The sequence below is a fragment of the Meriones unguiculatus genome, chromosome 2, assembly GCF_030254825.1.
Source record: "Meriones unguiculatus strain TT.TT164.6M chromosome 2, Bangor_MerUng_6.1, whole genome shotgun sequence".
Classification (NCBI taxonomy): domain Eukaryota; kingdom Metazoa; phylum Chordata; class Mammalia; order Rodentia; family Muridae; genus Meriones; species Meriones unguiculatus.
Window position 1 is genome coordinate 20,287,612 of NC_083350.1, and position 24,495 is coordinate 20,312,106.

At 42.2% G+C, this 24,495-nt stretch overlaps 1 long non-coding RNA gene across 3 annotated transcripts; it reads right to left on the reverse strand.

Annotated features, from left to right (window-relative positions):
* Positions 1-1,119: 1,119 nt before the first annotated feature.
* On the reverse strand, positions 1,120-20,837 carry LOC132652280 (uncharacterized). 3 transcript variants are annotated; one of them, XR_009589757.1, is made up of 3 exons: positions 20,673-20,837; positions 17,160-18,600; positions 1,120-1,451 (listed from the first exon to the last, which is right to left on the reverse strand). It is a non-coding gene; the product is annotated as an uncharacterized LOC132652280 (long non-coding RNA). The 3 variants fall into 3 exon arrangements; XR_009589758.1 differs by having other exon boundaries at positions 17,160-19,214; XR_009589759.1 differs by lacking the exon at positions 1,120-1,451 and adding an exon at positions 5,438-6,157 and having other exon boundaries at positions 17,160-19,214.
* Between the last annotated feature and the right edge of the window lie 3,658 nt (positions 20,838-24,495).

Consider the following 24,495-nt stretch of genomic DNA (forward strand, 5'->3'; position numbering starts at 1 on the left):
AAGAAAATCACCAGTTGATGCTAGGAAGGGCAACATGGCGCTGACAAACTACAAACCCAGAGGTCTAATGAGTTCCCATGTTGTCCTGAGGACTCCAGGGAACACACCCTGAGAAATACCTCTTTGAACTGTGTTCTCCGTCCAGACAGGATGCTGGGTAGTCCTCCCCTCCTTCCTATTAAACATGAACTTAGGTTCTGAATTACAGCAGAGGTTTACCCTTTCACCCAGAGGTTTCTGAGTCACTGCTTTCTAAGACAACACTCTGATTTTCCTTGGACGAAGTCCACTCAGGCACTGACCACCCCAGAACCTACTCAGCTTCTAAGACCTGACAGGTTTACAGTCAAAGGTGGGTTTGAGAGGCAGTTCATCCAAGTTCAGCTTAAACTGAGTGACCCATGTGCAGTAGCAGGCTGGGCTCCCCAGGGGGAGAGGCATTCTTACTGGAAAGATTGGTATGTTTGTGATTCTGGAGGGTGCGTGAGCTCAGCTTTTCCCCTTAACCATCTGCCGCAGGTGCTAAGGAAACACTGTTTGTGTTTCTGTCTGAGCGTGGTGTAAATAATGTCCACTTTCAGTAACCCTTTACAGCTAGAACAGCTGCCAGCAAGGCTTAAAAACAAGTTGTGACTTCCAGTAAGTCTGAGTCCAGCTTATTACTGGCCTTGCCCTTCCTCCCCTTTACCTACAGCTCCACAAAACTCGCAGCCCTTGGCTCTGCTTTTCACAAATACAAAACCAGCAGCTTTTAGTATCAAATAATCCGATTGCATTCTTCCACTCCAGGCATTTTCCTGAAAATAAAACAGAAAACCTTATGCTTTATGAGTTTCTTTTTACTTTCAATGTTGGTGCTCAAGAGGGTCTTTTGTAGTGTTAGCTGCCTCTCTTTTGTGTGTTGTTTGTTATATATTATAAGCCACAATAGTAAGGTCTCTACCCTCCCCCCACTTCTTTTCCTTCCTGGAATCCTGAAGGTCTGACCTTGGGCAAAGCAGCACTCAATAAAGTTTGTATGTATATTATACAGAGTAAATCCGGGGATTTAGAAATCTAACCATGTTTTTATTCTTAACCACACAGGATTTTCTTTTCTACCATCCCCACAGATTCCAAGGCTGAGGTAGGGATTCAGTTCATGCAACTAGCAGCAGATCCTCCTTATACCTTAGAGTGGATCAGTGGCATCCAATACACTGTGAACTCTTTTCCGGGTTGTAATGAAAAGAGCTGTGTTCATTTCTTGTCCTTGTTTCTTTTTGCTGTTGCTGTGATAAAATGCTCTGACAAGGCAACTCAGGAGAGAAAGTTTCTGGTGGCTCACAGTTCAAAGGTCCAGCTCAGTGTTACGGGGAAGTCAGGGTGTCAGGGGCTTCTAGTTGCTGTTAGCACATCCACAACAAGAAACACACAGAGAGCCCACATGGCCTTGCCTGTAATCCTAGAACCTGGGGAGCAGAAGCAGGAGAATTTCTGTGAGTTTGAAGCCAGCCTGGTCTACAAAGTGAGACTAGGACAGTCAAGGCTACATAGAGAAACCCTGTCTTGAAAAAAATCAAAACTAACCAACCAACCACCACCACCAACAAACCCCCAAAACAAACACAGAGAGTAATACAGCCATCACTGATGGAGTCATGGTGAGCTTCTGAGGCGGGATCAGAGTTCCCTAAAAGAAGGCCCAAGAAGCTATTGCATGAAGCTGAACCCAAATTTGTAGTGGAGATTCCAGGGTATTAGAGATGTTAGGACCACGGGACATCTGTCAAGAAGAGCTGCAGGCATGGAGTGGAGCCTTCCCAAGACAGACTGTGAGCTCTTCAAGTGGCAGCAATGGACAGCTGTGGCTATCCAAGCCCTTTGGACACTAGCCAGTTTCATCCCTTTCTTCTCCCTGGTTGTGGACGCTACATGGCCAAGTAGTTCTTCTGCTGCTGTGACATCCCTCACATGATAGCCCCTACCCTGAAACTGTGAGCCACAGCAAGTAAACGCTTTCCCCTTGAGTCCTTTTTCTTTGAGTTTCGTCAGAACAAGGGGAAAAGAAAGTGAACCATTTCTGAAGGTAAGATGAAAGGATGTCACCAAAGTAATTCGTACTTGTGTAGTTTGAGGTCCTGAACAGTTACTAGATGAAGTAGAGGGTTAAAGTGTATGTGTGCAGATCATCTTTTTTTTGGGGGGGGGTTAAGATTACTCATCTTGATGGTTGAACCCAATGATTTACAGCCAGGACAGTTTCGCTTCCATCAGGTACCGGTCACTATTTGGAGGCACATTTGGTTGCTAACAAAAAGAGTTCTCGACTTTTACTCTGTGTACTTTAGCGCGCACTTTAAAAAAATTAATGACATCTAACCTATATGCTTTTTGTTGTTTCTGGATTTAGTGTTATAACCATGAAGCCATCACCAAGTTCAATATCATGAAGATTTTTGTTTTCTTTTAATAATTGTATCATTTGAGTGCCCATGTTTAGATCTTTGATCTGTTTTGCATACAGTTAAAGCAAATATTCAGCTTTATTCTTTTGCATGCGGTTTACGACACTGTTGTGGGTTGAAAGACTTCTCATTTATATAACTATTACCTGGCTGCCCATCTCACCAAGCTACAGGGGAGCTTTGTTCCATACTTTATACATCTGACTTCACTGACCCTACCTTGTTTTGGTCACCATAGCTTGTAGCAATTTTTCACCCTATATTTAGCATTTATTTATTTTTGCAAAGTATATCGACTATTATTACTATTTGCCCCTCCAAGTAAGCTTGCCAGTGAAAAATTTGAGCAACAAAACATAGATTAATTTCAGAGACTGGCAATCTGAGAGTGTTCTCTCTCTCCATCATGTGAGTCTTGAGGACTGAACTCAGATCATCAGGTTTGGCTGCAAGTGTCTTTATTCACTGAGCTGTTTCACCTGCCCTGCAAATGTTGACATGAGAAGTTTTCAGTCCCATTGCCTTCTGCCCAGTCTGTAATGTCAGTTATTTTCTTTTAATTGAAGATCAATTTAGGTGTGTCATTTATCTCTTTGATATACTCTGTTAAGGTACTTTGTATTGTTAGTGTTTAATTTGACCACATTCCGTCGTAGAATACAGTTTGGGTGACTTTTCTTATTAAAAATCTTTTGAGACTGTTTTTAGCACTTTGGTATTTCATCATTTTTATACATGAGTCATGAGTAGTTGAAAGGAGGTTAATTTTGCTTTAGTTGTTACAAAGCTTCCCATAGACTTCCCAGTTCAAGTTTTCGAACTGCTTTAGTCAAGTCCTCATTTGGAGGACGTCACTTCTCCATGGATTTCTGAGACAGGTATTAAGAAGTTTTACATTTGTATTAGCCTCATCAATGGTTATTTTCTGCTGGAGACAGATCTTATTGAAGACTCCAGTGATAGCCCACTGGGCTGTTTTGTCCGCTTTGCATCTTGTTCTGGCTGCTGTCACCACCACTCCGGGCCCTGTCGTTAGCAGTTGCCCAGGGTATCTGGGGCTCCTCTTCAGAGCTGATCTTTCAGAACCATTTAGTTCTGGATGCATGTCATGGAGACAGATACACCTGAAATTTGCTTAAAGGAAAACATAATCTCAAAGTCTCTGTCTTTAAATTGGGAAATCTATCCTTTGCCTTCACTAGGAAAATGGAAACATTTGGTCTCATTCTGGCATGCCTGTTTGCTTTCCTATTTTTATGCAAATGAGCTTTTACCCTTTCCTGGAGTGATCACATTTTCTTTGTTATTTTTCTGTTTACTGGTTTGAAGGGTATGTGGACTACCATTATTTACCCAGTGCTTAGGCTTTCTTTCTTTTTTTTTCAATAATGCATTTAAACGTGCTTCTTAAAAAAAAAAAAAAAAAAAAACAACAACAACAACAAAAAAAACATCTATTTCTAGGTCAGTGGTTCTCAGCATTCCTAATGCTGTGTGAACTTTGATATAGTTCCTCAGGTTGTGATTAACCCCCTGTGCCCACCAAACTTAACGTTACTTTTATTGCTACTTCATAACTATAAATTTTCTACTGTTACGAGTCATAATTTAAAGAGCTGATAGGCAAGATATCTGATATACTACTCCTGTGAAAGGGTACCTCCCGAAGAGGACACGACCACAGGTTGAGAACCACTGTCCCAGGAGTCATTTTTCTCTCCTCTTCTTGAGCACTGAGACTGTGGTTTTTCACGCCTTCTTTTCCTGTTCAGTAACCCCCCTGTGAATAGACAGAAGTTTTATTTTAACCTGGTGATTAGTGTTTTTACATTGGATCTTTTTTTCTAAAAAATTATTTGGTAATTATTGCGCGGAAGTTAAAAGCACCACTGCTAAAATCATTTTGATTCAATCATACTGTGTATTAAGTTGTTATTTCTCAACTCTGCCTCTCCTCCCCTTGGATCCATTTTTCGCTTTTTTGGCATACACTCTTGAATAAGATTTCAGAAAGACTTTGTGGGTGGCACATTTTCCTAAGTCCCTGAATGTCTTGAATGAACCCAAATGACTTCATTGAGTTATTGGGAATTAAAATGAAAAAACCTAGATCGTTCACCTTTACACTCTGATGCCATTTCTCCACTCACTTCTGATCACTGTTCAGGGGAAAAGAATGAAATGGGTTCGTAGCCAATTATTCAGCTGTAAAAGTACCATACTTCAGGCACAACACCAAGCTACAAGAACTAAGACAGGACTCCTGATCTACAAGTGAAAGTCTGGAAAGAAAAAGAATGACTGAGGGTGGAGAGAGAGGGCTCAGCAGTTAGCAGAGTTTGGCTGAAACATCCAAGTTGCATGGCTGATGACCTCCCCAAAGTCCAGACACAGGAGATCTGACTCCTTCTGGCTGAGATCAGCATCTGCACATGAGCACAGAGACATGCAAATAATTACAAATGACTGTTCTGGAACTTACTCTAGAGACCAGGCTGGCCTTGAACTCAGAGATCTGCCTGCCTCTCCTCTCAAGTACTGGGATCAAAGGCATGCACCATCATTGCCCTGCAGCAAATATAAAAACCTTGAGAGAGAGAGACAGACAGACAGACAGAGAGTCAAAGGCAGAGAAAGACAGAGAGAGAGAGAGAGAGAGAGGGAGAGAGAGAGAGAGAGAGAATGACAGACTGGATTTCCTTAGGGTAACTCTCCCAGAAGAAGCCTTTCACCTGGATAGTGAAGATTTTACAATCATTTTCACTTCAGACTGTGGTTCTAGCATTAAAATATTACACATAAATAAATTTATGTTTGAGTTATGCAGATTTCATAACAATTTTATTTTCCTCTAAATATCACTAAAGTTCAATTTATCGTATAATGTCTCTAAGCATACCCTCTAAGCCTTGTAAGACTTCCGCTTCTGAGACTTCTTAGCACAGAGGTTCATAAACTAAGACTATTTGTTTTTGTAAATAAAGTTTTATTGGTATGGCAACTCTTGTTCAGATACATCAGCAGAATTCAATAGTGGCAGCAGCTTGCTCACAAAGCCTGAGTTCAACTCTGGAATCAATACAATGTTTTTCCAACAGTGTAGATAACATGGTTCCCATTTAGGTATGTGGTTCTTGCGTCCGCTGGATCCAGGGGCCTTCCAAGATAGCTGTGGCTAAAAAGTTCTGAACCAGGAAGTCCACTGGCCAGCGACTGGGGTAGCCAGGTCTGTCTACTCAATACTACCAGGGTTACAAAGCTGAAACAGTTTATTACCTGGCTCTTCATAGAAAGTGTGTGCTGACCAGTGTTCTAAGACAATTCTCAGTACATGGATGCATGGGATTCATGTCAGCATTCCCAGGAGACAAATGTTATTGCATCTTGATTCCCCTAGGGTGTCTGCTGGCTGCACAGATAGATGTTCAGACATCCCGTTCACTTATATTCTGCATTAAAGGAAGTTGAAGCTGTCACCCCCTTGTGTAATTGTCAGCAACAACTTGTCCTTTAAATGATTCCCTCCTTTTATTTTGGTCTCGTTCTGTCCTCGGGGAGTTACACAATTCAGAATTGCGGTGTTGGTTTTTTTGCGTGATGTGAGGGAAGCTGGCATGTTTTTTAATGTGCTGTTGTGTGGGCTCAGGCTGTTGATTGCTTTTGGCCTAGGTGCTGTGTGGAGCTCCAAGGTTTGGCTTTGTGAACACTGCCTGGCAAAACAGAAACATTTTGTGAAATTTTACAAATGTCACAAACACCCGCACACACACACATTTTGAATTGCAAAATTCTCCCCCTTGGCACAAAATTTTCCCCATGTTTTTCTTCCTTATAACAAATTGTTAACTGTCTTTAGTTCTATACTCAGTCAACTTGCAGGTTAAAAAGTCCTTCGGTTTCAACCTGTCTTTATTATTCTCCTTCATGTTCTTACTAATTTAATATGATCTTTTAGTTAAAAAAGAAAACAAGTTTTAAAAAAAAGATAAAAGGAGAGAAAACAGAAAAAGAAAGAGAGCTTTACTTTGAACATTTCATGTGAAATTGTTTCCCCAAACCCTTGAATGTCCCTGATTTGATTCCCACCAAAACATGTTTTCCAAGATGAGATCCAGAAAAATGGACTCCCTGCTCTACTCTCCTGAACCCAGAGGGGGCTCAAATAGTAGAACAGAAAAAACTCGGGCAAATTCAGTTCTTGTCAAGCTTCTAAGATTCTATTGCCAAGAGTGCTTAAAGTCAGGACAAACCTCCTTCTATTCTAATAACCTTCCCTCTGTCTTTACACACAAGCCTCGCTGACTGCAGAATGAGAGGACAGACGTATTATCATTAATTCACAGATGACTTTGAACCTCAGAGAGGCAGACACTTGCTTATCGTCATGGAACGTGTTGGTGGGCTTAAACAGCCTTCGGTTTAATGGCTGAGGTCTTCGTTTTGAGGGCTATGCCCTGGGTTAGTAAGTAATTCCCAATTGGACTACTCAGATTTGCATCACACTGGGCCTTGAGGGCTCCTCACTGCTAGCAGCGATTCCCACTTTCTTTCCTGCAGCTTGACTCCAGGGTCTGTGCATCTGTGAGATGGCTTGGCAACGTTCAGACAGTGCTGGCTGCCCCCTGCTCTGTACTTTTGCTTCAGACTTTGTAGGGCCATAGTGATTTTGCTGCCCTCTGAGTTCAGTGTGCACAAAAGACACGGAGCCAAACGAGACCGCCTTAACTACACAATTGGAAACTCACCACATTGCCGGGGAATAGACTGTGCAGTTCAGAAACTCTAAAGAGAAAATGTAGTGTCTTTGTTTTGTTAGTAATAGATCTAGTTTTCCTCATAAGCCCCCAACTGTTGGGAGAAAAAAAGAACCTAAATGTTCAGTTCTGTAATTGAAACAGTACTGTAGGCAGTGCTGTGTTCTGCAGGGCCTGCTCATGCTCTTTCAGGAGAGCATTAGCATGAAAGTGTGCTCCAGAGCCAGGCTGTCTCAGTTGGAACCCCGGCTTCACTACTGAAAAGCTCTGTGACCTTACAGGGTACCCGGCTGCTCTGCCCTTTCATCTGCTGGTGCCTAACCTGGAAAAACCGTTCACCACTGCACCTGCCATTTGGAGGCCAGCAGCCGTATATAGCTATCTAATTAATTCAACCACTAAGGTTGAAATTAAAGGGGTGGGGGAAGGTGACAATTTTTTCTCAATAGCATTAGCTACACTTCACGTACTCAGGCATCTGCAGTTCCTGGCCACCATATTAAAGAACACAGGAAGCCATGTTTTCAATAAAGATGCAGTGGAGAGCAGTCTTCTGTCTTACAAGGCCATAACGAAGAGCAAATGAGTTAAATGAGTAAGTACGCCATCTAGATCAAAGCTTAGAAACACCAACTGTTCAATGTCAGGACTGTCACTATTGTTATCTCTCTTCACGTTCCTTTCATGATTGTGGTTTCATCTATGAGAACAGGGGCTAGCTATTTTACTCTTGGTCACTAGTATTTATTTTATTTCTGATTCTTTGCTTGGGCTATTTTGTCAGTTTTTATGGAACTAACATTTCTTGTTTCTAAACAGAAGGTACCATAACTGAATGGCTACGACTGAGACCTTTGGAACCCAACCACCTCTTTTGAATCCCTGCACAACCACTTAGTAACTGTGTGTTTGGAACAATCGTTTACTCTTTCTGTATCTCACCTTCTAGGTGGAGAAAATGAGAACAATAATTGTACTAGTTCCTTGTCTCATTGCTTCAACAAATCACCAAACAGAAGCAATTTAAGAAAGGGCACTGGCAGAAGTCACTGTAGCAGGAGCAGGGGGAAGCTGCTCACGTCACACCTGCAGTCAGGCAGCTGAAGTGAGGGATGCTATGTTTATCTTTCTCTGTTTTATTCAGCCTGGGGACCCATGTCCATGGAATGGTGCTGCCTACATTCATGGTGAGTCTCCACATTTCAATTAGCTCAATCAAGGCAATCCCTCACAGACATCGCTAGAAATTTGTTTCCATGGTGATCCTAATTTCCATCAGCCATGGCAGCGATATCAGATAAAACCCCTCAAAGGTTACTGGAAAATGAACTGATGTACGAGGTGTGCACTGAATGGGACTTGACATTGTAAGTTTTCCAATGGCGTCATGCTTCATTAATATTATTTCTGTCCCACCCTCGACACCTCTTTAAAATGTCACAGGAGTTTTCTAGGGGAACTTCATGAGTCCCTGTCTGCTGATGGAATGTGGTGCTGAGTACCTCAGCTCATCTCGTCTTTGGGTAATGGCTCTTTCCCTGTGCCGGATTTCATGGTAGGCAGATAGGTGAGCAACTGGTAGCTGAGTGACCTGTAACAGGACTCTACAATCATTTCTAGTCATACGGATTTTTATTGGCTCTGGTTGATTTTATAAGCCCAATGACTCTCTGCCATCCCATCCCTGTTCATAGCTGGTCAATTTCCTCATTATCTCTCTACTGCCAGGCCTCTCTATTTCATTGTGGCTGCTCTCTGAGTCTACCCTTTCCAGCACAATTCCATCTTAGTGCTCTCTACATTCTATGGCCTTTATCTGGTGACTTCAGGTGGAAATACTCACCATTCTCCCCCAGCAAGGAGTCTGATGTGTTGATCTCATAAAGGGCAAGATCAGGTTTAAAAAGTGGCAGAAGTAGTAAAAGTTCTATCCCAGGCGTTAAGACTGAAGCACTGGAGAATGCTTCAGAGGTTCTGTGGACCACTGTCTTCATCCTGACCCTGGAGATTCCTGGAGTGCGACTCTATCCCCTCCTCCCCATTCCCACACACTTGGTCATGTGTCAAGGTTGGAATGAGGTTTCAGGCAAATGTACCCAGAATGCCTATGGAGTCCATACTCAATGGAAACGAAGATTATGAACTAGTTTGGTAGGAATATCAAAGAAAAAAGAAAAGATAAAAGAAAAACCCATCAAATGCTATGGGCCAAGAATTAGTATTTTCACTGGGTGGAGGACATAAGGAAGAAAATGTTTAAATCTAACTCCAAGGAGTCGAACCCAGGGATTGGCAATCTGGAGGGTGAAAAACTGTCTTCCAGTTGGATCCATCCCTGAAGCATGGAGCCCAGATATTAGCAATGTAATGTACACTTGCTGATGGTGGGTTTTGTAGTTCGCATCATAGGTTCTGAGAAGACAGATGGTGACATTTATGGTGTGCTAAATGATATGCGAACCTAACTATTGAAAAATTATAATATTCAGGTAATAATTTGAACACATTTTTCTACAACATTAATAGCCGAGGTTTTCAAATAAAGCTACAGCTAATTGAATTTTTTTAAAGAAAAAAAATAGTGATTCCTCTTATCAATAATACATCCTCATTTTCCCCTTGCTGTGACGATGTAAGTTGCCATGTCATTTCTGGACTGTCCAGGACAATCCAGGAAAATAAAGTTGTCTTTCCTTTCCCCAAACGAGGACAAACGTGGTATCTAAGGTTGTGAGTACTAGTGTGACAGAGTGATAGGTCTTTCAGGTGTCCGCTGCAGATTATCTGATGGTGACAAGCCCCTGATGACTCATTCTCGGCATTGTTTCTACTTACTACGACAAGAGCAGTGAAGGCTCAATTATTATATTTAAGAAAAGAACAGGTTAAACCTCATAGGAAACTGATCATTTTTAGTGATTGTGGGGAACATGTTAAAATGACTAAAGGAACATATGGGGAGCTAACAGCAGACCAATTCATGTGTTGCAGCTATTTAACTGAATTACGAATGCAAAATGCATTCTTTTCCCAGTTTCATTTCATTTAAACCCAAATGGCTATGTGAAATGGTGTCATACACCTGGTGAAGAGCTTTGCTTTTAGAAAATCTTATCACTTCACCAAAGAGCCTGGTGTTGAACCAACAACAACATTCTTTCTGTAGTTTTTAAAATGAGTTTAACCACGTTACAAAATATTCACTTTTATTTCCATGAAAAAAAAAAAACAAACATGAAGGGGAAAAACCAATAATTTTAATTCTTTTCTCCCTTTTTGGTTCTATTGGTATCATTGTTATTATTAATTGTTGCTCGGAAGGTGAATAGGTGACCTTTCCCAATTCTGCTTAACTCTAGGAAGAATAAGGCAACCTCCTCACCCCTTTTTTTCTTTTGTATTTTTTTGAAATGGAAGGCTACGCTATAAAACAGTAAGAAACATTCTACCAAACTGGTTAGAGCAAGGGAGAAAAATCCACACAGTAAAACTTCAGCATTATATTTGAGAGAACAACAGAGCAGAAGATTTGCTTTTAGTTGGCAACACACAAAAAAGAATTTTCATAAAACACATCTAAAATAATGCCTGATGCAATGGAGACATCAGCTACTTTTAACCACGGTAAATTTATAATTCAGATGCTGTAGATTATTGACCCTTGAGTTATATCTGGTATACACTTGTGCTTTGCTCTGTATTTAAAAATATTGTATTTAAATGCATTATTAAAATAATGTATTTAAAAATATTCCCAACTGACTACCAACATTTGAAAATGAGAGGAAAATCTCAGAAAGGTTCTGATTTTCAGTTCTGTTGAAAAGAGAGCCCAGAGGTCTGTGCTTCCTAAGGTGGCAAGCTGAGCAGGAACGAAGGCTTACTGCTTTCTACCCAGAGTTCAAAATGCGCTCCTGGGAGCCAGGAGGGAACCGTTTTCTGGCTGAGTAAAGCTTGTGGCTGGGCAAGTCCCTTAGGTGCCTGAGATGCCTCTCAAGTTACTCAAACGTTAATAAAAACACACAGGCTATACTACCGCCTTGGCCCGAATAGAGAGAGTTTACACGTCTCTTCTCAGTAGGATTTTCTTGTTCTGTGTTACCTTCAACAAGTCCCATTTTAAAATCCTTTCGGATAGAATTAAACAATCTGATAATGTCACTTGCTGGCTCTATTTACAATTTACTTCTGGACCCAGCCCTCAGGTGGCCTTTTAAGTGAAAGCATTTAATTACTTCCTACAACCTCAGGGAATGTGGAATTACAAATACAGCTAGACGACTGTGGTGAGCTTTCGGTTCATAATTTGTATATTCTGCTCATTTCCATCAGTTGGTGGCTTGGAATAGAGAAGCTCGCAGCCATGGATGCTCTAACAACATGCGTCAACTTTAAATATGATTTTTAATTTGCCAAGGAAGCAGTGAAGTGAATCATGAGCTTTGGTTTTGTGAGAAGCTGAGGAAGTCATAGGTTTCTAGGACAGATACCTATGATCAGAGAAACATACATTACTTTGCAGTTGCTCATTGGTCATGAGATCTGTATGCTCAGCCGATCTTGGGTACAGATGACCAGTTAGTACTACGAATTACACAGAATTACACACTATGAAAACCAGGCTTTATGTACACACTGACACTGTTGTTCAAGTGCAGCTCATAGCCTATTTTGTCATGGGACTCCTAGAGCCTTAATAAATTTGGGTTTATGTTTTTAAATAAAGCACCTCCTACATTTGTTTATTTATTTATGTACGCATGTTTGTATGAGAGAATGTACATGTACATACATGCATGGCCTTGAAAATGTGTCAAAGGCAGAAGACAATTCGCAGAAATCGGTTCTCCCATCCTATCCTGTGGACCCCGGGAATAGAATCCAGATGTTCAAGAAACCTTACCTTACTGAGTCAGGTCACTGGCCCAAAAGTGAGTTTTGCGTGAACAAAATTCCAAAACCCGAGAAACTTTAAAAAAAATAACTAAAAAAGTTATAAATATTGCATTTTCATGACCTTTTCCTTTGTGAGTTAGTCAGAAAACTGGACTCAAACTTTCCAAAATAAAAATTTCCTTGGCTTGCAACTAAAGCATAATAATTTTTGGTTTAAAAGGAGCAGTTGGAGGACATACATTGGAGGATTTAAAAAAGAGAGAGAGAGAGAGAAAAGGAAGAAATCAGAGCAGCAAACAGAGCCCTAACTCTTGCTTAATTGGGGGTTTGTAATTACTGGAAGCCATAACCGCCTCAGTCATGATGTTTGGTGGCCTGAGTTTTGACGTCTGATGTCAGAAAAACAGTGAGTGTTCAGACCTGGAAAGACCCTCCCAGGTCAGTGAGCAAACTTCCATGTATGATTTGTTGCGGAGGGAAGAAAGGGGTGTGGATGGGCGCAACAGAAAACACACGGCTTGTCCTTTTTTTTTTTTTTTTTTTTTAAACCGCAAGGCAGAAGTCACACGTGGGAAGGTGGAAGAGGGGCTAGCTTTTAGCCCGTGGCCATTTCCTTTCCACTTCCCTGCGAATGATTCCAAAAGCAGACCGAACTGTAAGCTTTCATAGATGGATGGGAGCAGAGGCACTCGGAACAAGCAGAGGGAGGTTTTTGGATGCTGCGCGAGAAAGGGGGGGTGGGGAGAGAAAGAGATTGGAAAATGTTGCGAGCATTCTGTTCATGTTGTTACTTAGTGCAGTCTTGTCTCCCCAGCCCACTAGTCTGGAACAAAAGTCAGTCTCAAACATAACAACAGACACTGGGGAGCACGCCAGCAAAAGATCACCTCCCAAAGAACAGGATGGTGCTGGGGACTAACGCCAGCCAGCCCCAGGAAACAGAAAGCCCGAGGCGGCAAGCCAGGCCCCACAGCGTCTCCTTGCTGCCGAGGCCTGAAGCACAGGGGATGGGAGGTGGGGCGAGGGTGGGTGGGGGGGACCTGAGGCTGAACTTCAGTGGTGCTGGGAGGTAACCCCACCTCTACTGCTCCCCACGGTTGGCTAAGGCACAGGAACCGTTGACAGAAAAGGGCAAGTATAGGTGAGCCACCAGTAGAGAAAACACAGAGGGCCCACTTGGGGGAAAGGTAAGCAGTTCATTATGGCCTCAACTTCACACATTTCCTCAAAAAGAATCAATCCCAAGTGGCGGTCATGGGCAAACGCCAAGGCCTGAGTGGCCAGCAATCCACCTAGAAACAACTGGCCCTGTAATTCCAGGGTCGGGGAGGCAGAGGCAGGCAGATCCTTGGCAATCACTGACTAGCTAGCTCAGCCTACGATAGGCAGCACCAGCCAAAGAATGACACCAAAGACTTTCACACACATAGTTCAGCCATGTACCCTATACACATGAACACACACACACACACACACACACACACACACACACATCATTTTATCTCTACTGGCTACACAACACAATGTAGAGAGAACTATCTCATTTCATCTCAGGCCCCCACTCTCTGCCTATCCCTTTGATTGATTCACTTTTGTTTAGTACCTGCCCATGGCTGGGCTGTTTGCCAGAGATCGTGAGCGGAGAAGCAGTGCCTGGCCTCTGCCTTAGGACAACCCACTTCCGTTATCATCAGTCATTTCAATAGAAGTACCATATTCGGAAGAGGTGTGGAGCTTGCCTGAGCATCCCAGGAGGATTCTGTAGCTTAGCCTGTAAGGTATGGAGGCTGTGGTTCCTGACATCAGCAAGCGGTCAGAAGAGAACAGGCATTCAACCGTTACTAAGAAAAAAACAAATGATTTCTGGTCTCTGCATTTTGCCAGGAAACAAGTCTGCTTTAGACTCTTCCCAACTTCCTATTTTGATTCAGTTACAGTCTTGGAGTCAGTACTGACAATGTGATTGTTCTCTTTCCCAAATTCCCTGGTAGTAACCCACCCCTATCAAATTATTTACCTAACCCTTCTGTTTCTTTCATTCTCACCAACTGGTGAGCTGATCAACCAGTCCTGGTTCCACCAGCAAGCATCTCTGGACCCCATTATTCTCTCAGTCTCATCTGGCTGTCCCGGTTGCGTCTCTAAGTCCCTCTCTGGTCAGCCTTCCCCTACACACTGGACTAGCCTGCAAATTTCCCCTCACATCCAGATCACAAGACTCACTGCATTACTCCACTGCTCAAATAGCTAACACGTCCTCCCACTGCAAACAGAGTATGACCCTAATGCTTTGGCATATTCTACATTGCCAAAATCCTTTACAAATTACTGAAACAGATAGCACCACTGGAAGGGCACAGACGGCAAATAACCCCGTTAAAGATGCTCAATCATCAGTCATCATGGAACACATATTTTAAAGTCTCTGTGATGTCACCTCGCAATCATGGAGATGGCTCCAGCACTCAGGAAGCAGAGGCAGGCAGATCTCTGTGAGTTCACCAGCTTGATCTACACAGTGAGTTCTAGGAGAGATGGAGCTATGTAGTGAGACCCTGTCTTTAAAACACACAAGCAAGCAAACAAAACAACAACAACCAAACAAAAACAAAAGAGTCACCACAGCAAGAGGGAGAAGAAATGGAGGTCTTGTGCTTAGCAGGGGTGTGTGAAACATGCAAACAGCAGGGCGAATTGTCAGTTTCTTAAACAGTTAAAATTATCCTGACCATATTGCTAAGCTACTCTGTGTGTGGGCCTTGCCCAGGAGGAAGGAAAGCCTTTGTCTAGGAAAAGCCTCATGCACAATATTCATGAGAGTTCATTCATTATAACGAGAGAATGGCAATAATTTTACCACTCATCAAGAATCAAATGATTAAAAATTGTGATAGGGTCACATGATTGATTGGTAGAGAAGTTTGAGACGAAACACTAAGTGAATATAGATATATAAAAACAATGTTAATGAACAAAAATAATACAGATGTATAGATCTATGGAGTGAAAAAAAATAGACAAGTGTGAACAATCAGTATGAGTCTAGGGAGGCCACAAGTGGGAATAATCTCTGAGTCTTGGGAGGTTGCAAGTGTGAACAATTTGTATGAGTCTAAGGTGGCCACACAAAGTACTTTTTTAACAATGGAAACATTGTTATTCAGTGCTAGGCAGAACTGATTTCTTTAGAGTCCTTTTTTTTCCGCTTGTAGATTGCCCTCTCCCAGAGTTTTCATATAGCCTTCCTTCTGTACAGATATTCTTGGAAGGACAGCAGTCGGCTTCAAGCTCACCCCGAGGACCTCATTTTTATGTTACTACCTGAAGAGCCTGTCTTCAGGTAGAGTCGTTCTCTGAAGTATTGTGAATTGCAATCAATCCGTCGAGTTTTAGCCAGAGACAGTTAATCTTGTAACAATGCGGTTCCACTTACCTAAGATTCTAGAAAACGCCACGACAGTGACAGAGATCAGAACATAGTCACCTGGGGTGGCAGGGAGGAGTGGGGAGTGGTGGAGGTGAGAGAAAATGTCGGGGTAGTGGAGACTCTCCTGTTTTCACGGGCGGGTAGCGTTCTCACAGGACAAAGCTTATCTCATGGCACACTCTAAATGGAAGTGCACAGTCTGTTGTGCTTCCCCTTTCTCCTCAGTCCTGGTCCAGCCTCTCCCTTCTAGCCGTTCTGCTTCCTACGACCGTTTAAATATTGCCAAGTTTCTTACACAGCCTTAGAAGCCTTTGCAAATGTCTCTCTGTTTTGACTGTCCTCTGTCCTTTTCTGCTTCATGAATACAATTTGGCTACTCTTTTGCAGTCTGTAGGTTTGGTTGATTGTCTATCTGACTGCTTTGATGGCTTTCTCACAATTCTTTTCTGCACTAAAAAATGTAAAAAACAAAATGGGCTCAGCAACATGGCTCAGAAGGTACTTGCCACCCAACTTGAGTTTTACCCCATGACCTATAGAGTGAAAGGAGAATTGACTCCCAAAGATTGTCCTCTAATCTTCACAAGTACCCCCTTATGTAAACAAAGAAAACATAATTGTAAAAAAAAAATTAATTCTGTTAAGTTCAATTTTTATTTGAAGTTAATCTTTTTTTGGGAGGGGGGAATAAAAAGTTTATTTTGTAACCGTTTTAGATTTATTAGAAAAACAGCCAATTTGCAAACCTAATGCAGAGCGTTGACATTTTGTAGTGTTAAAGCTAGGAAGTCAGCCCTGGTACATCATTACTACCAAAATGTCAGACTTCATTCATGTTTCAGGAATTGTCCCACTTGTGTCCTTTTTCTGTGCCAGGACCCAGCACAGGGTACCCTGTCACATTTTATTATGTCACTGATGTCCTCTTCTTTGCAATAGTGTTTTAATTTTTGCTGTTCTGTTTTCTTGTTTTGTTTTGTTTGTTTTTTTTGGATACCTTTTGTTTTGTCTTGTTTTAATATTGTTTAATCCCCTGATTTTTATACACTATCTGGCCCTTAGAAGTTAAAAAAATTCAATTGATTTATGTGACCTCTTATATACCCATAAAAGATTCTCTAGAGCAAAAGAATACTTATTAGATTCTCTTCCTTTATTAAGATTACATGGCCCAGCAATGGCCGTCTCCCAACAATGACCGGGGCTGTCTATATGCTTGGAGAGGCTAAGAATGGAACTCAGCTCACCAAACTGACTACCTCGGCAGTCCCAATCTGGCCCTAAAGTCCTGTAGGATTCCTGGAGGGCCACTGGTCTTTAATCCGTATTGGAAGGTTGAAGATGCTGGTTCCCAATGTGGGGAAGAAAGGTAGGAGCTGCAGCAGCAGCAACAGCAACAACGGAGCAGGTGTTCTTACCAGCAAGGAGGAAAGAGGGCAGCCAAAGGTTTCCCTCACATGAATATCTGGGGTACCTCAGGAAGGCCCTGCCCACTCCGAGGCGGTCCTCACTGTTATGTAATCCATTACATAACAGCGTAAAAGCCTATGGGCTTTCCCAGAGGCGTGTCTCATACTTGATCTCAGATGCAATCAATATGACGACCAAGATTGGCCATCACGATGCCACGCTTACCTTTTTGTGAGCTCTCGCCTTTCAACCGGGAAAATCATCTGGAGCCAGCCGCTCTTGGGTACCACTGGTTTAAGTTAACAGATGAAGCTGCTGCTCCGACAGCCGACGTCTTCAGCTATCTTGACTTCTAACTACTGGTCTGCGGCAACCGGGGATTCATTCACAAATGGATTCATTCGTACATGTCTTTCCGCAGAACAGACTCCAGGGAAGGCATGGACTTGCGCATCTCCTGAGCTTCTTCTGGACGTACTCAGCGGTGGTCTGTCATTGCGGAAAACATGCAGCCTGAGCCTCGTCTGGCGGCAGCTGCATCACTGCCTCTCTCACTGGTCCATCCCTACTACAAACAGGAACCAGAACTCCCCAGAGGAGCACCTTTCCCACTCACCAGCACAGAGATTTTGAGAACAGACGGTAAATGTACCAACCCATACTTGGGACTCCCCCAACACGGACGTTTGTGGCGTGAAGGAAGTGGTCTGTAATGCTGAACTATTCTCTGGGGGAGCATGGAAGGAGCCCAAGTCTGTACAGACTGGACATCTGCTATGGCGCCCCCGGAGGCAAACTGAAGCAGGCGCATCCAACCGTGAGACAGTCAACACAGCCTTGCCCATTTCTCGCTGGATAATCTGTGGAGTCCTCACGTAAAAATCCTCTCTTCTTCTAGTGGTGTTACCACGCAAGTTCTGCGGAAATTTCTGGACAGTAGTTGAAGACAGCTTGATTTTTGCATCCTCAACTACGGACGACGGAGATTTGTGAAGAAGCTGAGCTTAGATGTAACCGTTCTGTTTAATATGGGAAGTGGTTGAGTCTTAAAGCAATGTCCCTATTTCATAGGAAAGTCATTCCATGTCTCTCTCTCGAGCTACTGCTGTTGATGGATTTTCTTCATAATATCAATAAAAACCTGCTGACTGTCCTCAAATGACTTGAGCAGAGAGCTTGAGGGATGTGGCCAGTCCACAGTTTCTGAGCTAATTCCAAGTCAGTAGAAGGTGGCAGAAACTGGTGGGATGGGGCCAGTGTCTCAGGGCCCCCCGGTCAGCTCAAGTAGACCTGTCCTAGCCATCCTTTTTCAATTGCCAATTTTCTGTCATGGAAGATGCAGCATTATCCTAGTCCTTTGTGACCCCGGCTCAGCAGGAGCTTGACTGCCTGGGGCAGAGGAACAAGAAAATGGCATATAAAGTCTGTTTTCCCCCGTCTTTATGAAGCCAAAGAGAAAGCTGTCACGTCTAAACCAGAGCTGACCCATTTTCCACTTCCTCACCTTGATTGACTTTGTTTAACAGTCAGCAGTGTCCCCGGAACACCTTCCCTTAGATCTGGGCTTGGCAAACTTTTGCTGCAGAGGGTCAGATAGGAAATAACTTGGGCCTTGCCAGCTGTGCCATAGCTCTTGTGAAGCCTGGACTTTGCCATTGGGTTTTCACTGTAATAACATTAAATCACGGAAACAGTCGCAGACAATCCATACATGAATGATCATGATTGCTGTCCAATAAAACTTTATTTACAAAAAACCCATGGCTGGCCAGATTAAGCCCCTGGGTCATGGTTTACAGATGATTGTAAATGGCTCTTAAAAAAACAAAACAAAACAAGAATTTCTAGGTGGAGAAAAATTATTTTGCTTGTAAGGTATTTTTATAGTTTTAGTATGTTCTCAAGAAAGCTGATCACGAATATATACCATATTTGTGAAAATATTAAAACTCAGAAATTATGCAGAATTTGGACAACAAATCATTTTTATAAAACAAAAGTCAATACTGTTAGAACTTGGTGTGATGTTTCCTGGTAAAAGTCACTGAAAGCTGATACAAAACTTTTTCCTTGGAAAAAGTTTTCAGGATTATAGTTCATGATCTTGTAAGTGTAGTATATTTTACTTGTTCAAATTTCTCAGTACTTAACCTAGCTAATGAGAGGATCTTTCTGTTCTGCAGATGATGATAACATTATTTTGGAGACTGACTACTGCTTCTTGAAATAATTCCTCTCAATGTCTCTCTGTAGCACCCAGTTATCTCTCTGGCATAATCTCTGAAACAAACAAACAAACAGACAGTTCTTTCAGATAACCAAGTGTAGCCCAAATCTTCCCTGGAAATTGAAATGAAGATTTATGGTGCCAAATCCAAGTGCCATGTCTATCAGATAAGCTAGATTAGTAATAACAGCAGGGGAAACACTGGAAAACACACCTAACGGAGTCTCCATCTGGTGAGTGCTAACAGAGGCTTGGACTCTAGATCGTTAGCCCAAGGCTTTCCCCTGAGCTCATTATGTAGCTGGACATCTGACACTTCCAGTTGGGTTTCTTCTAGAGAGTCTCAAACTGTAACACCAGCTCTACACTGTGAAAAAATAAACCACCCCCACGCCATTGTACAGATGGAATTGCCACTAATCATATTTCTAATGTTCAGGCTCCAACATTAGAAATTTAATTATTATTTTTATTTTTTTGAGTCAGGGTCTTTTGTAGTCCAAGATGGTCCTGAACTCACAATGTATTTGAAGTTCACCTTGAACTCTTAGCCATCCTGTTTCCAGCTTCAGAGTTCTGAAATTATGGTAGAACAAAACCACACCCAATGTACACAGTTCTGGGGTTTGAAGCCAGAGGCTCATGCATGTTAGGCAGATACTTTACCAAGTGAACCACATCACTGACAGGATTGTCTTTGCTGCTCTCTTCCCTCAAAATCAATAATAAACCCTGTGACCTCAAGATTCATATTGTATTCCAGTGCCAATTCTCCAATGTCTTAGGACAGTTTGCTAGCCTCAGTCCTTCAGCCTCTGGTCTTGTTACTGTCTAACTCTGGATCCCTGCTTCTTCCCGCTCTCTCTCTTTCCTCTCTCTTTTTTCTTTCTGTGTGTGGAGGTCAGAGGACAACTTACAGAGTCAGTTGCCTCCTGTCACCTTGTGGCATGGGGGTTTGACACTCAAGTCATCGGGCCTGAAGGTAAGTGTTTCTATTACCTGGCCATCTCTTGCTTCCCTCCTGCCTTCTTGCAGTCCATCCCATAGTGGCGTTCTGCCCTCAGAGGTCTTTTGGTTTTCCTGAGCATCTGCAAGTTGGCTTGGTTTTTCTTACAGAGCTTAGAGTAAAATCTGGCTACTTCTACCCAGCTAATAACCATGCATAAGGGACTCCCAACCTTCCTCAATGTACTTCAAAAGGACGCACAGCCTCCTTTCATCTAGTCTAAATTCAAACCTCAGACCAATCAAGACCTTTCTTCAAGATCTATGAATTTTCAGGTCCTTCCACCCAGATATTTAGGAAGCTACATTTATCTCACCACATAGCTCTAGAATTATTAACCCCACCCCCATTCAGTGGCCCTCTACCACCATCCCAGCCTAAGCTGTGAGTCTAACCTTGAGGATTCCCCAACTACTCACCCTATTTTATGCTTCTTATGAAACACCCCATTCGCATAATTATCACTCATCTGCTTCTGTCTTTGCTGGGACAGGCCCTTGTTTACCTTTTTTTTTGTTGTATGCTCGACACTTCCATCCATCCCTGGATTATGGTGGTTTCTGGAGAGGTACCTCCACAGCGGGCCTAGCCTCCATGTCTTCGGCTGCCAGATTCTGCAGTAAATGATCATGGCAGTTCCTGCACGACAGAGCTGATACAGCATTCAGAAGGCCGCGGGTATCTGGGCACCTGATTCTCCTTATGTAACAACCAAGAGGATAGTGCTGAATAGCTTATTAGAGTAAGAACTCTAAGGCTGCAGTATTTATGAATGTGGTGTCAAAAGAGAACCAAATATCAGAGGGTGAAGATAAATCAACCTCAGAAAGGAAGAGAAATGAGACAGCTAGGCTCTTTAGAAGGTTCTTGGCATACCTCAATACCCAGATACATTTTTATTGTTCCTCATATATTTTAAAAGTTGCAGTAAGTTTGAAAATACCTTAATATCTATCATAGGACTTGGTAGGAATTAAGGATTTTGACACGTTCAGCATAGGCATTAAAAGTTGTTATGTGAGTTAACCATTTAATACAGATGCTAGCGGCCCTGGGGAGCCCATGGTGCTTAGATCCTTGGAACCACAAAGCTCAGGTGGTACATTGTGCCAGATCTCCACCTTATTTTGCTGTTAATCATTCCCTGGCAGTCTTCCATTAATGGCTTCCTTTAAAAAAATTGGAAATGAGTTGGACTCGGAATCACAAATGACAGCCCAGAGTGTCATGGCTTTGCCTAGCCTGCACAACATCCTATGAGGGTATATATTTTGGGCACAGAGAGCAACCATGGTTCATCCTCTCACCTGTTTTCTGAAAATCCCGGTTCATTTTGGTTCATAGATAAAATCTCATTACATTTGATTACACCCACACTCTCTTCCATAAGTCATGGATAGAACAATGAAATAAAATCATACATGTGGGGGAAAAAACACTTATGAGATGGCCTTTCACAACGCCTCCTGCTCTGCCTCTGTGGGCCTGCACAGTAGGACTTTTAGAAATACAAACAGCAAAAAGAATGGAATAAAAGACAGCTGGTCTTTCCCTAAATAAAAAAGAGCAAAGACATTTTGATGTATCTGTATGTATACAATAGTTCTGCATTTGTTGGTTAGTGTTGTCTAGGTGATGGGCAATTTTCTCTTCTGATTTGTTTTATACTGAGTATACAACCTGTTTTCACTTTGGGGGTGAAGCTTTTTGAAAGGGAATCCCTATGACAATTCGTGTTTCATGTTACTCAGTTCATGCTTCCATTGAAATTGCCAAAACTACAGAATATCCATTATCTCCTTCATGTTCAAGAAGGAATGCTGATGGATTGCAATGAGTACACCTGAAAACAAAACAAAACTACAACAATATCAACACAATCATATGTCTCAGCCTTCCTCTGGAAAGCAAGTAGAATTCAATGGGCAGATTTTCTCCTCTTCCTGCTCCTCTTCCTTCCCATCTTCTCTCCTCCTCTGCTTCCTCCCCAGCTTCCTCCTGTTCTTCATCTCCCCTTCTTTTTCTTCCTTTTGCTTCCTTTCCTTCTTCTTCACCATCTTCTCTTTTCCTATTCCTTATCTTCCTCCTTTTTGCTTATTGCTCTTAACTTCTTGCCTGATGCTGACTATTCCACTGGAGCTTCAGTAGCTGTTTGAGCCTTGAGAAAAAGGTTAAGAGAATTGTAGGATGGGGTGGCCTTGGGGAGGGGTATGAAGGTCATGTTGTCAAGTTGAAGCCATTGCTAAATTAACATAAACAGTCATCAACATAGACTTTTAGGTATGGGAGGAAATTCAATGGATTTTGTTTAATCTAATGGATTACCATTAATAGCCAGGGGTGGAACACAAATCCAAAGTCACCACATTATACCAGTGGATAATGGAGAGGAGAACCAATGCATTTACACACATCATTATATGTTTAAAAACACCAACTGGTTCTGCCCAGTGATAGGCATTGCAATGAATAAATAATTGTTGCATGAACCATCATTTCAACCAAATTCAGTCTCATCAATGGCATCGTCGTTATCCGATGTCTCAATTAAACCACTTTTTTATTTTGTTTCTTTTTCTTTTCTCTTTTTGTTTGTTTGTTTTGCTTTCACAGTTGCATTCTACAGACGGCATTCGTGGTGGAAACACTTGGTGGAGTTGCTTTTTTATTTCAGGATAGCCTTCATTTTGGAGCGTCTTCTCTTTTATGTCTTATTTTTTTATGTTCATTAAGTGCCTGTACCATAAAAATAATCCTTTACAGTTGTTAAGCACGTTTACCTCCCCAGGAGCTCATTAACTCCTTTGTTCTCATTTTACCCACAGCCCAGCAAGGAATGAAAAAAAATAATTAGGCCTACTTTATGTAGGAGAAGCCTGAGATGCAAGCAGGGAAGTGACTTAATCTCTAGAAATATGATTGCGATGAGAATGGGAATACGCTGTCTTTCACCGCTAACTAGTCCCTCTTTCAAGAGGATACCAACACTTTCCAGCTCTGATTGTTTTGTTTGCCTGTCTGGAGGCGGAGAGTTAAGCAGGATTACGAAGCCATGTTTGAACTTTGCAGACAGAAGGGCAGCAGTTGGCTTAACAATGCGTGAGGTAGAAATGAGGTGACAAGAACTGTTAGGGGCAACTCCTATACCTTGCAATTGCTGTTCCTCATCAGTAAGGGAATCTTGTACATGTGTGCACACAAGCACGGGTGTATGAGCACGAGTGTATGCACACACACAGTTACTGTAAAGATGCCTAATCCTCCAGTAGACCTTGTTCAATCCCCGGTTTTATCTCTGCTGATTTTATCCTGGTAATGTATATTTATTAACTCTAATTTATGTAATCATGAGTAATGGTGATATAGTAATGATTACAATGATAATGGTGAGGATGGTGATGATGGTAAAAACAGTGATGATGATGATGATGACGGTGACTGTTTTTACTTAGCTTTAATCGTAAACTTGACAAAGCCTGGAACTACCTAAGAAGGGAATCTCAATTGAGGGATGGTTCATACCAGCTTGGCATGTGGTCCCTGTGGGAAAACATCTTGATGTAGGAAGAAGTTCCAGCTCACGATAGGCCTGGGCTGGTGAGCCTGAGATGAGTGAGAAAGCTAGCTGAGCATAATGCGGCCTATGAGTGAACCAGGAAGCAGCAGACAGCATTTCTCTATGACTGTTGCCTCAAGTTCCTGTTTGAATTCTTACCCTGACTTCCCTGAGGAATGGCCTGTAACTGGTAATCTAGAAGAATTTCCTTTCCAATGTGATTTCAGTAAGGGTGTTTTATCATAGCAACAGAGATAAAGCAAGAATAATGATGATGATGGTGGTGATGATGATTATGATGAGGTGATGATTATGGTGATGATGATGGTCGTGATGATGGTGATAATGACAGTGGTGGTGGAAGGGATGATGGTGGTGGTAATGATAGTAATGATGATGGTCATAGTGGTAGTGATGATGATGATGATGATGATATATCAATTTCAGGCCTGTTATGACAATCAAATGGGTTAGTTAAGGGAACATCTAAATAACCCACATTGGGCTAAGAAGTAGACATTTCTGTTAATATTTATTCCCCAGAAAGGTTTTCTCCACATCTACCTGCGGCGGATGGGCTGAGAATGGCCTATGAGTGCAGCAGAGCAGGTGGGTGTTGGGGTGTAGGGAAAGCCAGAGTTCCTTCTCTGGAAGAAACAGTCTTCTTCTTATCCCTAGTGGACGCTTGTGTGGGACTGAGTTCTTTACTTCAGGTATAATTAATTTTGCAGAAAGTGGAAATCCATAAACTAAGTAAATTTTTTTTCCAATT